The sequence below is a fragment of the Heterodontus francisci genome, chromosome 1 (genome assembly GCF_036365525.1).
Source record: "Heterodontus francisci isolate sHetFra1 chromosome 1, sHetFra1.hap1, whole genome shotgun sequence".
Classification (NCBI taxonomy): Eukaryota; Metazoa; Chordata; class Chondrichthyes; order Heterodontiformes; family Heterodontidae; genus Heterodontus; species Heterodontus francisci.
The window spans coordinates 115379227-115393575 of NC_090371.1; positions in this window are offsets into that span (position 1 = coordinate 115379227).

Genomic DNA, 14349 nt, shown 5'->3' on the forward strand with positions numbered 1-14349 from the left:
AATCTTTCCCCAAACAAATTATTATTTGCCAGAAGGACTGACTTTAAATGCCTTTGGGGGAAATTTTCACCTTCACCACTTGGGTGGTAAACAGGTGAAACAGATCATCTGCCTGTGATAGACCACGCCTAATTTTAGGATTAGGAAAAGGATTTAGCAATTGTCATTGGGAAGGAGTCAATATTACACAGTATAATTGATGCAACAAAACTGTGAGGCTCAGGCTTACTACATCGAAATGCTACCTGGGATTTATCTCACAACCACAACTAATGTTTCATTTGATATTTGGAACTGCGTAAACCTGTCAATATTGCCAAAGGGAGCAGAATACATTTCTTCAAATGTTTGTTTGAAATGTCCTGCCATTTTCACCTGGGCACATTGGATTCTTTAGCAGAGATTTCAGGGATTCACATCATTACATATCCTAAAGTACTGACAGCATGTTGCTAACCTGTCTGCTGGCTGCCAAATATTATCACGACTTGATGTTTCCCTCTCCTTCAACATCCTGGCAGTACTGCATCTATTCAGTGAAAGGCATCATTACTCTCGAGTGATTGACATCCAAATGGAGAGAATTACTAATATTTTTTTTCACAAATTTTAGATGTTTTTGTGATTTAGATCACCAATGATTTACTTTTAATGAAGATAAATGGATTTTAACAGAGCTGTGGGTATTTGTGAGCAGTGGTGAGAGGAGGCCAAAGAGCTGTAACTATAAATGACAAGCTTGTTATAAACATTTACAGTAAGGTAATGAAGCAGTGTAAATAATATTAATTCAGACATGGTCATGTTTTCCCATTGATTCTTATTATCTTGTATTTGTGTTTTAAAATAAAATGGAAGTATTAATGTACACAGTACATACATATAGTGTTTATTGTTTTGTTTTAAAGTAAGCCACTTTCCCTTCCCTTTCTGTGTTCTGATATGTTATAGTGACTTAAAATAATATCCAGCAAAACTGTCAATTACAAATAAATTATACTTTGATTGGAATAACTTATTACCCGAACAGACTGTAATGTTGCTTGACAAATTTCTTCTCCTGCCCTTTGTTAGTTTCTGCCAACACAGTTTTCTATTTCATTAACAATTAGTTTGTCATTTTTCTTCAGCTAATCAGATTCAACATTCTGACACTATAGAACTGTTTTAATTTCAGTCTCCTTACTCTGTGCTATCATGACTTCTTTCTGCACCATTTCTCCCATCTTACCTTTTCGCATGGCCAACACACCACCCCCACACCCCCAACCCCCCACCTCCGCACTTCCTTTTCTCTGTCAATTTTCTCCCTTTCTGAAGGCATAGTTCCTGCTGGGATACAGTTTCATGGGTGTCAGGTGACCTTTAGCCCAGACAATGAGACCCTTTTTTTTTGTTGGAATTTACGTTGTGGAGCCAATGTAATCCAGCAGGATACAGTGGGAAATTCTTCAGCAGCTGCTTTGCTAGTTTTGACCCTTCCTCCATCACTTCTGGGAATTACCATCAGAAGTGACAGTGAAGAGCAAAGCATGAGTATGTTCGAACACCATGCAAGTGATGGAAGTATGTTGTAGGATACAATTTCTGTCTTTTGGCCCTGGAAATGTTGCGCACAAAGAATGCCTACATGCACAAAATGTTGCTATTGGCTGAAGGAGGGGTGGATTTAAAAATGAAAGGCACTGAATTTCATAGGCCAAGGCACTTTTGGAAGAAAAATACAAACTTATTGTTATGAAGAGCCCATCCTAATCACTGTCAGCTCTGCTATGCTGCACCAGTACTCCAAGGCCTGCTGCAGTCACCAAGAAGTCAAATAGGGAATTCAGAAGAAACTTCTTGACCTAGAGTGGTGAGAATGTGGAACCACATGTGGTTGAAGTGAACAGTATGGATGTCTTTAAGGGAAAGCTAAATAAGCATATGAGAAAGAAGGGAACAGAGGGTTATTCTGATAGAGTTAGATGAGGAAGGATGGTACAGAAAGTGAACATTTCAAACTGCGGAGACCTGTTCCTTTAGATAATGAATTGTTGTTTGAAATTTTAAAAATGTCAAGTTGTAAACTTGAATTTTTTTCTTACTTTTCTTTTTTGTCTCTTTTAACTCTCTTAATCCAATCTTTCCTTCCCTCTCTTTATTTTCCTTTCTGTACTTGATTTGAATCTAATTCACCCATGCTATTTCTCCCACCTTCTCCATCATTCCCTTGTTTACTTCCCAATCCTCCAATCTCTTTGGTGAACAGATACACTGCTACTCTTGCCATTTGTAAGGTCCCAGATGTCCTGTTGCCCTCAGCACCCCATAACCAGCTCACACTTGCAACAAGCTAGAGTGCAAAACAATTTGGAGCTGAAGGATGCAAGGAAAAAGTGTAACAAATGGCAGACATATTGAGATGCCCTGCTCCAGCAAATCCAACTCATTATCTTTCCTTTTTCACTGATTATGTTAAAATGTATCAGTTTCTTTACTCGTTTTTGATGCTTTCTGTCCTTTAGCCTTGAAGAGGAAGTAATGTGAACTCTTATGTCTACAAGATCCAGTTTCTGGAACTCTTAAGGAATTTTTGTGTAGATTGAAGGTTGATGTAACCTTTCAAAAGGTGTTTGACACAATGCCACACAACAGACTTGAGAGCAAACTTGTAGCTCATGGAATAAAAGGGACAGTAGCAACATGGATATGAAACTGGCTGAGAAACAGGAAACAAACAGCAGATTAGGTTTCCACTTTGTGGAACATCTCCGCTCAGTCTGAAAACATGACCCCGAGCTTCCTGTCGCTTGCCATTTCAGCACCTCCACCGCCCACCCCCCCACCCCCGCTCTCATGCCCACATCTCTGTCCTGGGATTGCTGCAGTGTTTCATAATTCAGTTTTTTTTTAACCATGTGCCTGCCTACTTTTTTTTCATGTTTGTGCTTTTAGCTAGGGCTTTCATTGTTCTGTCATTTCACACCCTCTCTGCACTAACGCTTTGACTTTCACTACACCATTAACACACTTTTTACCTTTGCCTTTGCACCATGACCCCCTATGTCTATCAACACTTTCCCTTTTGTTCTCTTTTGCCCCACCCCCACTGTATTTGCTTAAAACCTATTACATTTCTAACCTTTGCCAGTTCTGATGAAAGATCACTGACCTGAAACGTTAACTTGCTTCTCTCTCCACAGATGCTGCCGAACCTGCTGAGTATTTTCCAGCACTTTGTGTTTTTATATAGGAAACAAAGAGTAGTGGTTAATGGATGTTTTTTAGGCTGGAGGAAGGTTTGTAGTGGAGTTCTCCTGATATATATTAATGACCTAGACCTTGGTGTACAGGGCACAATTTCAAAGTTTGCAGATGATACAAAACGTGGAAGCATTGTAAACTGCGAGGAGGATAGTTTAGAACTTCAAAAGGACATAGACAAGTTGGTGGAATGGGCAGACAGGTGGCAGATGAAGTTCAATGCAGAGAAATGGTAAGTGATTCATTTAGGTAGGAAGAACATGGAGAGACAATATTAAATAAAGGGAACAATTCTAAAGGGGCTGCAGGAGCAGAGGGACCTAGGTGTATATGTGCATAAATCATTGAAGGTGGCAAGACAGGTTGAGTGAGCGGTTAATAAAGCATACAGTATCATGGGCTTTATTAATAGGGGCATAGAGTACAAGAGCAAGGAAGTTATGTTGAACTTGTATAAGACACTAGTTCAGCCTCAGCTGGAGTATTGTGTCTAGTTCTGGGCGCTGCACTTGAGGAAAGACGTGAGGGCATTGGAAAGAGTACAGAAAAGAGTCACGAGAATGGTTCCAGGGATAAGGAATTTCAGTGATGGAGGCAGGTTCAATTGAAGCACTCAAAAGGGAATTAGAAAGTTATATGAAAAGGAAGAATGTGCAGGGTTACGGGGAGAAGGCGGGGGAATGGAACTGAGGGAATTGCTCTTTCAGAGAGCCAGTGTCGATACGATGGGCCGAATGGTCTCCTTCTGCACTGTAACGATTCTGTGATTCTGTGAACCATAAAATTCTATCTAAACAAATATCCCTGGCTTTTATCAGCCTTTTGGGACACAGCAATGTCCCAAAAACAGCAATGAGATAAATGACCAGAAAATGGCTGGTATTTTTCAGACCCTTTGGGTACGGGCTGGTAGGGAATGAAGGGTGGGCAGGTAATTAAGTGAGTTAACTGGCCAATTGAAAACGATTTTATGTGTCATGCAATTTTATAAATGGCGTACAGGTTTCACGGGGCTTCAGAGTTTTGCCTTCCTAAAGGAAGCAACATCAAGGCGGCAGATCATGTCTACCTATAAGGAAAGGTTATCAGAATGGCAAACATCGAGGGCCTGGAAGGGCCATGAAGGTAGGGCTAGGCTTAGTGTGTCAGGAATGAGGGGATGTTTAGCTGCACTGAAAAGGAGCCAATTCAAGAGGGCAACAGGCAAGTGATACCTTGGCAAGGGTCACAAGTATGGGAATCAAGAGGGGGACACTGGCAGGGGAAGACAACCTTTGAGGGAGAAGCCATTTATCATGGGCCTCATTCACCAAGGCTTCGGGGACCCCATTGAAGACCACGTGCACCTGAATGGGAGGGAGGGCCAGGCACTTTCAGTGGCACCACAACAGACTATGAGCCCACAGGAGGGACCTCAGCGGCCTCTGAACAGGGCAGAAGGGCAAAGAGGAGAGAGTGAGGGAGGTGGCCGGTGCAGAAGGAGGTACCCTCCAGAGAGGGCCTACAATTGAGGCTCAACTACCTGTAGATGTCTGAGAGGCAATGCCAATGAAGACTACGCCTTTCCAGTGAGGCTGTCACTGTGGTGCTGAACTTCAACGCCACTGGATCATTCCAGGGATCCACAGGGGACATTTGTGGAATCTCGCAGTCTGTGGCACATTGGTGCATCAAGGAGGTCACCAATGCCCTGTTCAGTAGGGCTGGAGATTATGTGTGCTTCCACATGGATCCCAACTCACAATCAGAGAGTTCCATTGGTTCAGGGTCATCACTGGAATCCCCCAGGTGCCAGGGATTATCTACTGCACGCATGTGGCCAGCAAGACTTCAGAACACCAGCCAGCGAACTTCATCAATAGGAAGGGCTTCCACTCCTTCAATGTACAACTGGTCTGCATCCACCGTAAAAGATCCTGCAGGACTGTGCACACTTCCCGGGAAGTTGCCATGATGCCTACATTTTGAGGCAGTCTCAGGTTCCTGAACTTTTCTGCCCTCCCTCCAGCCTTCAGGGACAAATCCTTGGAGAGAAGCGCTACCCACTGAGGACATGGTTTCTGATGCCTGTGAATAACCCACACATTGATACAGAGAAGAGGTAAATCACCTGCCAGGGACAAGATGAGTTGCCATTGAGCAGGCCATTGGTCTGCTGAAGATGAGATTCAGACGCATAGATCGGTCCGGAAGAGCCCTTCGGTATACCCTGGCAAGGGTCTCTCATATCGCCATGATTTGCTGTGCATGGCACAAAATTGCCCTGCAGAGGGAGGAGCCAAGGAAAGTGAGGAGTGGACTGCCTCCTCGGAAGATGAGGATGTGGGGTGGGAAGATGGGCAAGCTGGGCCAGATGAAGAAACCCAGGGGCAACATGACGTTGGACATCAGAATGCACAAGGGAGGCTCATGGTACCTTTATACATTCGAGTTTCCTTTATGACCCTTGTACCTTATCCAATAAATACCTTTCTTTATGTAGCCATCTTTCACCATTCCTTCCCTAATGATGCATTATCTTATTGAACATTCGCACAGAGCTGATCTGGAGAGGCTCTAGACTTGAGACCTCGCAGCATCAGCAATCGCCTCCAGCTTCTTACTAAAGGCTGGGATGCTGGGAAGGGTCAAGACCTTGATGGAGGAAAAAAGGAGGGAGTCCGTGCCTAGCAGTAAAGATTTATTTACAGTCATAATGGAGGTGGACAGTGTAATGATAGACAAACGCTCGCCTGTGAAACCTAATGATTTTCAGTGCACTTCTTAATTTGCTTATGTGAACTTCTGCCCGGTGCTGCCCCTGTGCTGTCAGCTGAGGGGGAGGCTGCCTGCTGACCTTGGTGCCCATGGCTATGGATAACCCTGGCTACCATCCTCAGGATGTTTTGGGCCTGGAGAGTCCCTGCATACTGTGGGCCTCCTGCAAAGAACAGTACTGCCCTCTTTCGGCTCAGATGTTGGATGAACTGGTGACACTGGTAGGGGGGCAGAGGAGTTTCCCCTCCCCAACAAGGCAGACTTCTGTCTCCCTGCTGACCTGAGAGGACAGAGGACCTACTGGTGACTTGAGGTCCCCTGTCCCCCTCTCACCTTGCCACTGCTGCCTTGCACCCATGGTCAAGATGGGGGTATGCAGGTCTGCACAAATATCCAGTCAACACTGAGAGCTCTGCTGGATGTGGCTCTCCATCAGATCTGCCAACCTCTCAGTGGAGAAAGCCACTCATGCACCAGTTAGAGACAATGTCAAGGTTAAGGCCAGGATGAACTCCTCCATCGACTGCATGGCTACACATAGCCTCTGGCATCTGCCAGATATTGCTGCACTGCTCGCTGCAGCTCCAGCATTTTCCTTGTTGCTGCTGAAACCAGAGGCATGTCATGACCCTGGGGCTCAGCATGGGCCTAGCCTCCCAGAGTCCTCTGATTGTCAGAGGCCTGGGCTGTCACAGCCTCCATCAGATGCTCGGGCACCTGTGTGCTATGCTCACCAGCTTCTGTACCCAGATCTAAACTCACGTGCAAATCCACCGAGGTGCATGTATCTGCCCTGGAGTATGAGCTGCTAATGAACCCTCTGAGGCTTCTTCTTCTCCCTCAGAGGTGGCAGGTTATGCAGCATTTTTCACTGGTGTTCGATTTGGCACAACTGACCTGCATGACAGAACAAAGACCTGTAAGGGTCAAGGGCCTGCCATCCCTCCATTGCAGACACCCCTACAATGCAGACCCCTGTGTGCACTGGATGCCTGATGAACAGCATGGCTCTATCATTGTAGATGCAGCGTTGTGCCCCATCTTGGCAGGGTGCCCCTGTCTCTCCATCTGCAATGCTCCTTCCATCCTTGGTCTGGCCAGCTCCATGCTCTCCTCCTCCGTCAGCAAAAGGACATACAACAGTGGCCACCCACCTCATGTTTTTACCCGATCCCTACGATTTTGTGCTATCTTCTTCTGCAGACACAGGGAAGGGAGATATTGGACCCCTAGCGACATCAATCCCAACACATAGGCTGCTGGCAGTGCAGTTGTGCAGTTGCCACTGATGGGGGCACACAGACCCCTCCTGCATGTGTTCCCTTCCCAGGGATCCTGCGAGATTGAAATATGACGGGACCTGCTTTCAGGGCCACCATGACAGGCCACTGACAGACATGCTACATTCCCTGACCCTTTGCCCATATCTGGGGGGTAGATCGTTCTCATCCCAATGCAATGTCCTACTTCATAGAAACATAGAAACAGAAAATAGGAGCAGGAGTAGGCCATTTGGCCCTTTGGGCCTGCTCCGCCATTCAAAAAAGATCTTGGCTGATGGTCTAATTCAGTACCATGTTCCTGCTTTCTCCCCATATCCCTTGATCCCTTTAGCATTAAGAAACGTATCTATCTCCTTCTTGAATATATTCAATGACTTGGCCTCCACTGCCTTCTGCAGTAGAGAATTCCCCAGGTTCACCACCCTCTGAGTGAAGAAATTTCTCCTCATCTTGGTTCTAAATGGCATACCCCATATCCTGAGACTGTGACCCCGGGCTCTGGACTCGCCAGCCATCGGGAACATCCTCCCTGTGACAAATGCAAAGCTCAAGAGGATGAAGTGATCAAAACGTTTGCAATCCAGATGAGGTCTTTGAACTGTTTGCGGCACTGTAACCATGTGTGCAGGATTACACCACAGCTGCTGACCTCCTCAGCGATCTGCAGCCAGGCCTGCTTGGGTGGGCTCGCCAGTCTCCTGCTCCCATCCCCTGGGAACAAGATGTCCCTCCTCTCCCTGACAGCCTGTAATAGCACCTGGCAGGAGGCATCAGGAAAGCATGGGGACTCATGGGGTCTTCTGTCAGCCATCTCTAATCATCCAATGTCATCTCCTCCTCTTCCAGGACTTCCCAATGTAGAGTTCAATACAGGGCTGGCAGCCCTTTAAAAATGGCACCTGACCCTGCCGAGGCATCACCTGATGCCGTGCTCCCCATCTCCAGGCCCGACTCCGACCATGCAATTGGTTGGAGTTCACAGCTCATTCGTCTTGATTGGCCAACCGCTGCTGTATCATATGCGGCCAGAGGCTCCTGCCCCTGATGTACCTTGCGCCCGGCTCTGCACCCAACGGCGGGACTGGCATTCAAAACATAAGATTCAACCCTCTCTGCCCTCTCAAATGGAATTAAAAGATCCCATGGCACTATTCAGTGAAGAACTGTGGAGTTATCCTTGACATCCTGGTCAATATTTATTCCTCAAACATCATCACTAAAACAGATCATTGCTCAGGTGATCGTGCTGTATGCAAATTGACTGTCATGCTTCCAGTGACTATGCTTATGAATACTTCATTGGGTGTAAAAGCTTTGAGACATCCTGAGGCCATCCTGGCGCTACATAAATGCACATCTTCCTTTCATGGGTCAGAGGCCTGAAGCAGCTAGGTTTTGGTGTTGTCACTATTTTAGAGAGGAGTCATTTCCTAAACCTGCAGTTGAAAAAGTTGTACCATTCAAATCTCTTTCCTCACCAGCTCCCCTTCCACTGCCCACATATGCAAATTTTACCAAATCATTTCCAGTATCTTTTACTGTTTCACCTGCTGTTTTGAAATACGAATCCTAAATGAACACTGACTCGGACTTGGAATAATATTTTGACCACCAAAAGCATGCTACAGGACATGCTCTGTGTCAAACAAATATTTAATCACATTACATTTTGGATGATTCTTTTATGAAAAAAGACAAGTTGGTTGAAATTTGCAGAAAACCTTAAGGCAAGCTTACGTCAAAAAACCTGAAGTACAGGCAATTGCTGGCTGCACAGTTCTGCAGTCTTTCAACTCTAAGGGGAGTTCGTGCTAAGCTTATGATATCAAAGAAAGAGAGGATAAGATGGCACTGTACAACGATACGATTGATTCAGATGATTTGCAAAGGAGGAATCAATTATTCACTGTAGAGCTTAGGAATGTTACTGTATAAATGCTAGTTCAAATTCACACTGATTCTAGCTTCAAGCAACTATTTGCTGCTTATGAGTCTACACACATTGAGCTTTTTATAATTTGTAGTTGAAAGATTAATCAGTCACAAATACGAGTTGTCACATGAACATCGCCAAACACGCAGTGTTTATTTTGTTACTGTGAATTATGAACAATTAAATGAAAGGGATCTTAAGAAAACTCATATTTGTTTACCTGGATTATAAGAATTCAAGAACATATCATTAACTAAATGTTCTGCAGCTGATGGAAATAATGAACTAGGGGATAGAAATTGGAACTTATGGTGTTCCTTTTAAAATGATTGCCAATTTCAGGGAGCAGCATCCTGCACGCCAAGAATGCTCAGCTGTTGCCATATGTTATAAGACTTGCATAATTTATGAACACATGAACATATGAACTAGGAGCAGGAGTAGGCTATTTGGCCCCTCGAGCCTGCTCCGCCATTCTATAAGATCATGGCTGATCTGTTTGTGGATACAACTCCACTTTCCTGGCTACCCCTGATACCCTATGACTTCCTTGTTTGTCAAGGATCTTTTGACTACTGCCTTAAAAACATTCAATGACCCTGCCTCAACCTCTATCCAGGGAAGAGAGTTCCACAGATTCCCGACCCACTCAGAGAAAAAAATTCTCTTCATCTCTGTCTTAAATGGGAGACCATTAATTTTTAAACTGTGCCCCCTAGTTTTTGTTTCTCCCACAAGGGAAACATCCTTTCAACATCCACCCTGTCAAGACACCTCAGCATCTTACATGTTTCAATAAGAACACCTCTCATCCTTCGAAACTCCAATGAATACAGACCTAATCTGTCCAACCTTTCCTCAAAAGATAACCCTCTCGTCCCAGGAATCAGTCGAGTGAACCTTCTCTGAACTGCTTCCACTGCAATTATATCCTTTGTTATGACCAGGTGAGAAAGGTGTCTAGGGGTCCCTCTCTGCCTTCACCTGGTCTTACCGTAACATAGTTTAATTTTAAACACATCCTGTTTTTAGCTCCCCCTTGGTGAATCCTTGTTCACTGCTTTCCAATTATAAGGCAAAGAAACCAGCACAAACAGGTTTTCTTAGGTTTAAAGAAGAAAAGTTGAAATTTATTAAACTTAAACTTAAACTCTAATTCAGTTAATGCCTATGGATACACGACACTCCCACTCTAGCATGCATACATAATACACACATGCAAATAGAGACAGCAAAGAGCAGAAGAAAAATAAAGTAGAAAGATTTGAGGCAATATCTGAAGAGTTTTTGTTACGGTTCTTCGAGCTCACTGTAGAGTCCTTGATAGTAGGTAGATCTTACTTTTCGTTGTGGCCCAGTATTCTTCTTAAATCTTGTTCGCTGTAGGTAACTTTTCTTTCTTGGAGTTCATGTGTTTTCAGTGGATTTAGAGGCTTGTGAGAAAGAGATGGGAGCAGACAGGAAAGAGATCTTCTCAGTCCAGGAGCATTCTGCTTTCTGTCCAAACTGTTTGTATATTCAAAAAACTCAAGTTGCCCAGCAGGTTAGTCATGTGATTAGCTGGTTTGACCATGTGTATTTGACCTTGTGTATTCGGCCATCTTAGCAGTCAACCTGGAATGCGAGCTCCCCCACCTTCAACATCTGGTGATCAAAAGTCCATTGTGGGTTGAATGTCAGGGAATGGCTGCTTTGTCCTTCCAAACACTGTCTGTTAATGTGCAAATGTCTTTTCCAGCCACAGCTGATCTGTTCAACAAGTCTTCCCCTCACTCCAGTAACAGTTTAAAATCAATGTTCATGACAAAATTAATGTGCCTCATTCTTGGCAGGTGGGGGCCTAGCATGACACCTTTCTTAAGTAAGGAGACCAAATCTGGCACAATACTCTAGATGTGGTCTCACCAATGCCCTGTACAATTTTAACAAAATATCTCTACTTTTATATTCCATTCCCCTTGCAACAAACGACAACATTGCATTCGTCTTCTTAATCACTTGCTTTACCTACTTTTTGTGTTTCGTGTACTAGGACACACAGATCCCTCTGCATCTCAGAGTTCCGCAATCTTTCTCCATTTAAATAGTATGTTTCTTTTCTATTTTTCCAGTCAAAGTGGACAAGTTCATACTTTCTCACATTATACTCCATCTTCCAAATCTTTGCCCACTCACTTAACCTATCTGTATCCCTTTGCAGACTCTTCACGTCCTCTTCACAACTTACTCTGCTACCTATCTTTATGTCAGCAACAAATTTAGCAACCATACATTCTGTCCCTTCATCCAAGTCATTGATATGAATTGTAAATAATTGAGACCCCAGCACTGATCCCTGTGGCACTCAACCCGTTGCTGCTCACCAACCTGAAAATTACTCATTTATGCTTACTCTCTGTTTCCTGTTAGCTAACCAATCCTCTATCCATGCTAAGATGTTACCCCCAACACCATGGGCTCTTATTTTGCTTAGTAACCTTTGATGTGGTACCATATCAAATGCCTTCTAGAAATCAAAGTACATCACATCCACAGGTTCCCCTTTATCCACGTTGCTTGTTACTTCCTCAAATAACTCTAATAAATTAGTTCAACACGATTTCTCTTTCACAAAACCATGTGGACTCTGCCTGATTCTATTGATATTTTGTAAATGACCTGCTAAAACTTCCTTAATAATAGATGCCGGCATTTTCCCTATGACAGATGTTAAGTTAACTGACCTGTAGTTTCCTGTTTTCTGTCTTCCTCCTTTATTGATTAGCAGAGTTACATTTGCTATCTTCCAATATGATGGGACTTTTCCAGAGTTGAGGGAATTTTGGAAAATTAAAACCAGTGTATCCACTCTCTCAGCAGCTACTTCTTTTAAGACCCTAGGATGAAGTCCATCAGGACCTGGGGTCTTGTCAGCTTTTAGTTCTAATAATTTTCTCAGTACTTTTTCCCTGGTGATGGTAATCGTTTTAAGTTCCTCCCTTCCTTTCAGCTCTTGATTCACAATTATTTCTGGGATATTATTTGTATCCTCTACAATGAAGACAGATGCAAAAAATCCATTCAATTCCTCCACCATTTCCTTCTTTTCCATTATTAATTCTCCAGACTCACTCTCTAGAGGACCAACACTCACTTTACTTACTCTTTTCTTTTTAAAATATCTGTATAAACCTTTACTATCCATTTTTATATTTCTAGCTAGCTTTCTCTCATACTCTAATTTCTCTCTCATTATTCTTTTAGACAGTCTTTGCTCCTTTTTAAATTCTGTCCAGTCTTCTGACCTGCCACTACTCTTTGCTGAATTGTACACTTTTTCTTTCAATTTGATACCATCTTTAACATCCTTAGTTAGCCATGGATGGTACATCCTTCCCCTAGAGTCTTTCTTTCTCATTGGAATGTATCTTTGCTGAATGTTATGAAATATCTCCTTAAATGGCTGCCACTGCATCTCTAATGACCTATCCCTTAACCTAATTTTCCATCTTACTTTAGCCAGTCCTGTCCTCAAAGCCTCATAATTACCCTTATTTCAGTTTAAAACACTAGTCTTAGATCCACTCTTCTCACCATCAAACTGAATACCAAAATCAATCATGTTGTGATCACTGCCACCTAGAGGCACCTTTACTCTGAGGTAATTAATTAATCCTGTCTCATTACACATAACCAGATCTAGAATAGCCTGCACTCTGGTTGGTTCTAGAACGTGCCGCTCTAAGAAACTGTCCCAAAATTACTCCATCAACTTATCTTCCGGGCTACCTTTGCCAATCTGATTCGTCCAATCTATCTGTAGATTAAAATCACCCATGATTATCCCCGTACCTTTCTCACAAGCCCCCATGATTTTTTCTTGTATGCCCCGTCCTACAGTGTGGTTACTGTTAGGGGGCCTATAAACTACTTCCACAAGTGACTTCCTACCTTTACTATTTCTTATCTCTACCCAAACTGATTCTGCATCTTGATTTTTAGAACTCAGGTCACCTCTCTCTATTGTACTAATGTCATCCTTTAAGTAGGCTCCCACATATTTCAGGCAGGCCTATTGTTGCCTGTTTTCTGGCCCGCTCTAAAATCATGGCAAGCCGAACAGCAGCAGGAACAAAGCATTAAAAGGTGCATTGCCCTGGAACTAAGTGAAAGGGTACCTTATAGATATGATACCCAGTGGAAAGGAAAAGGTCAATCTGAAGCACTATTCCAATTTGAAGTACAACTGCTGGACATGGGGACTTAGAGACAAACTGGTAAAAGCTCTGAACTAATGTCATCCTTCAGTCCTTGCAGTAGGGCTTGCGTTGAGGCCTGTGCAATTCCTGGGGGTCAATAGAAGTATTAGAGGCAACCTAAAGTTGAAAAACCGTAAAAGCTTTTTCAGTTTTTATACATTACTCCAGCAATCCTTGGGCCTAAGAGCCTCTTCCTGAAGGCCCTGATTCCTTCAGCCATGCAAGGACTTGTTGGGGGTGGGCTTGTGCCACAATGAGGCAAAGGCAGGCCAATGGTCTGAGCTAGGAAACTGGTGTATGCCTCTCCCCTTACAGGCAGAGCAGACCTAAAATGCACTGCATCTGTTTGGACACCCAACAAGATCCAGCGATACGTTCCGCAACCCATTGTCATGAAACCACAATCTGGGACCACCCGAAAATAGGTGGCCTACCCAAAGGAAAATCCAGGTCAGAGCTGTATGTGCTTGTGTCTGCAGTAGTACTGTGAGCCTTGGAGGAAATGAGAGTGCCTAATGGGTTCAATGTGTGCAACCTGACTGCTGAAACTGAGATTAGTACTTGTTACTCAAGTAACACAAAGTATGGAATGTGAAATATAGTCATTTGGTTACCTTCTCAGAGAATTCCAATGTTTTAGTTTAGAAACTTTCTATCATTCATAAAGTAATTCTAACTTTACCCCTATTATTTTCATTAAGCATTGGGGTGGCACAGTGGCGCTGCGGTTAGCACCACAGCCTCATAGCTCCAGCAACCCGGGTTCAGTTCTGCGTACTGTCTGTGTGGAGTTTGCAAGTTCTCCCTGTGAGCGTGTGTGTTTCTGCCAGGTGCTCTGGTTTCCTCCCACAGCCGAAGACTTGCAGGTTAATAGGTAAATTGGCCATTGTAA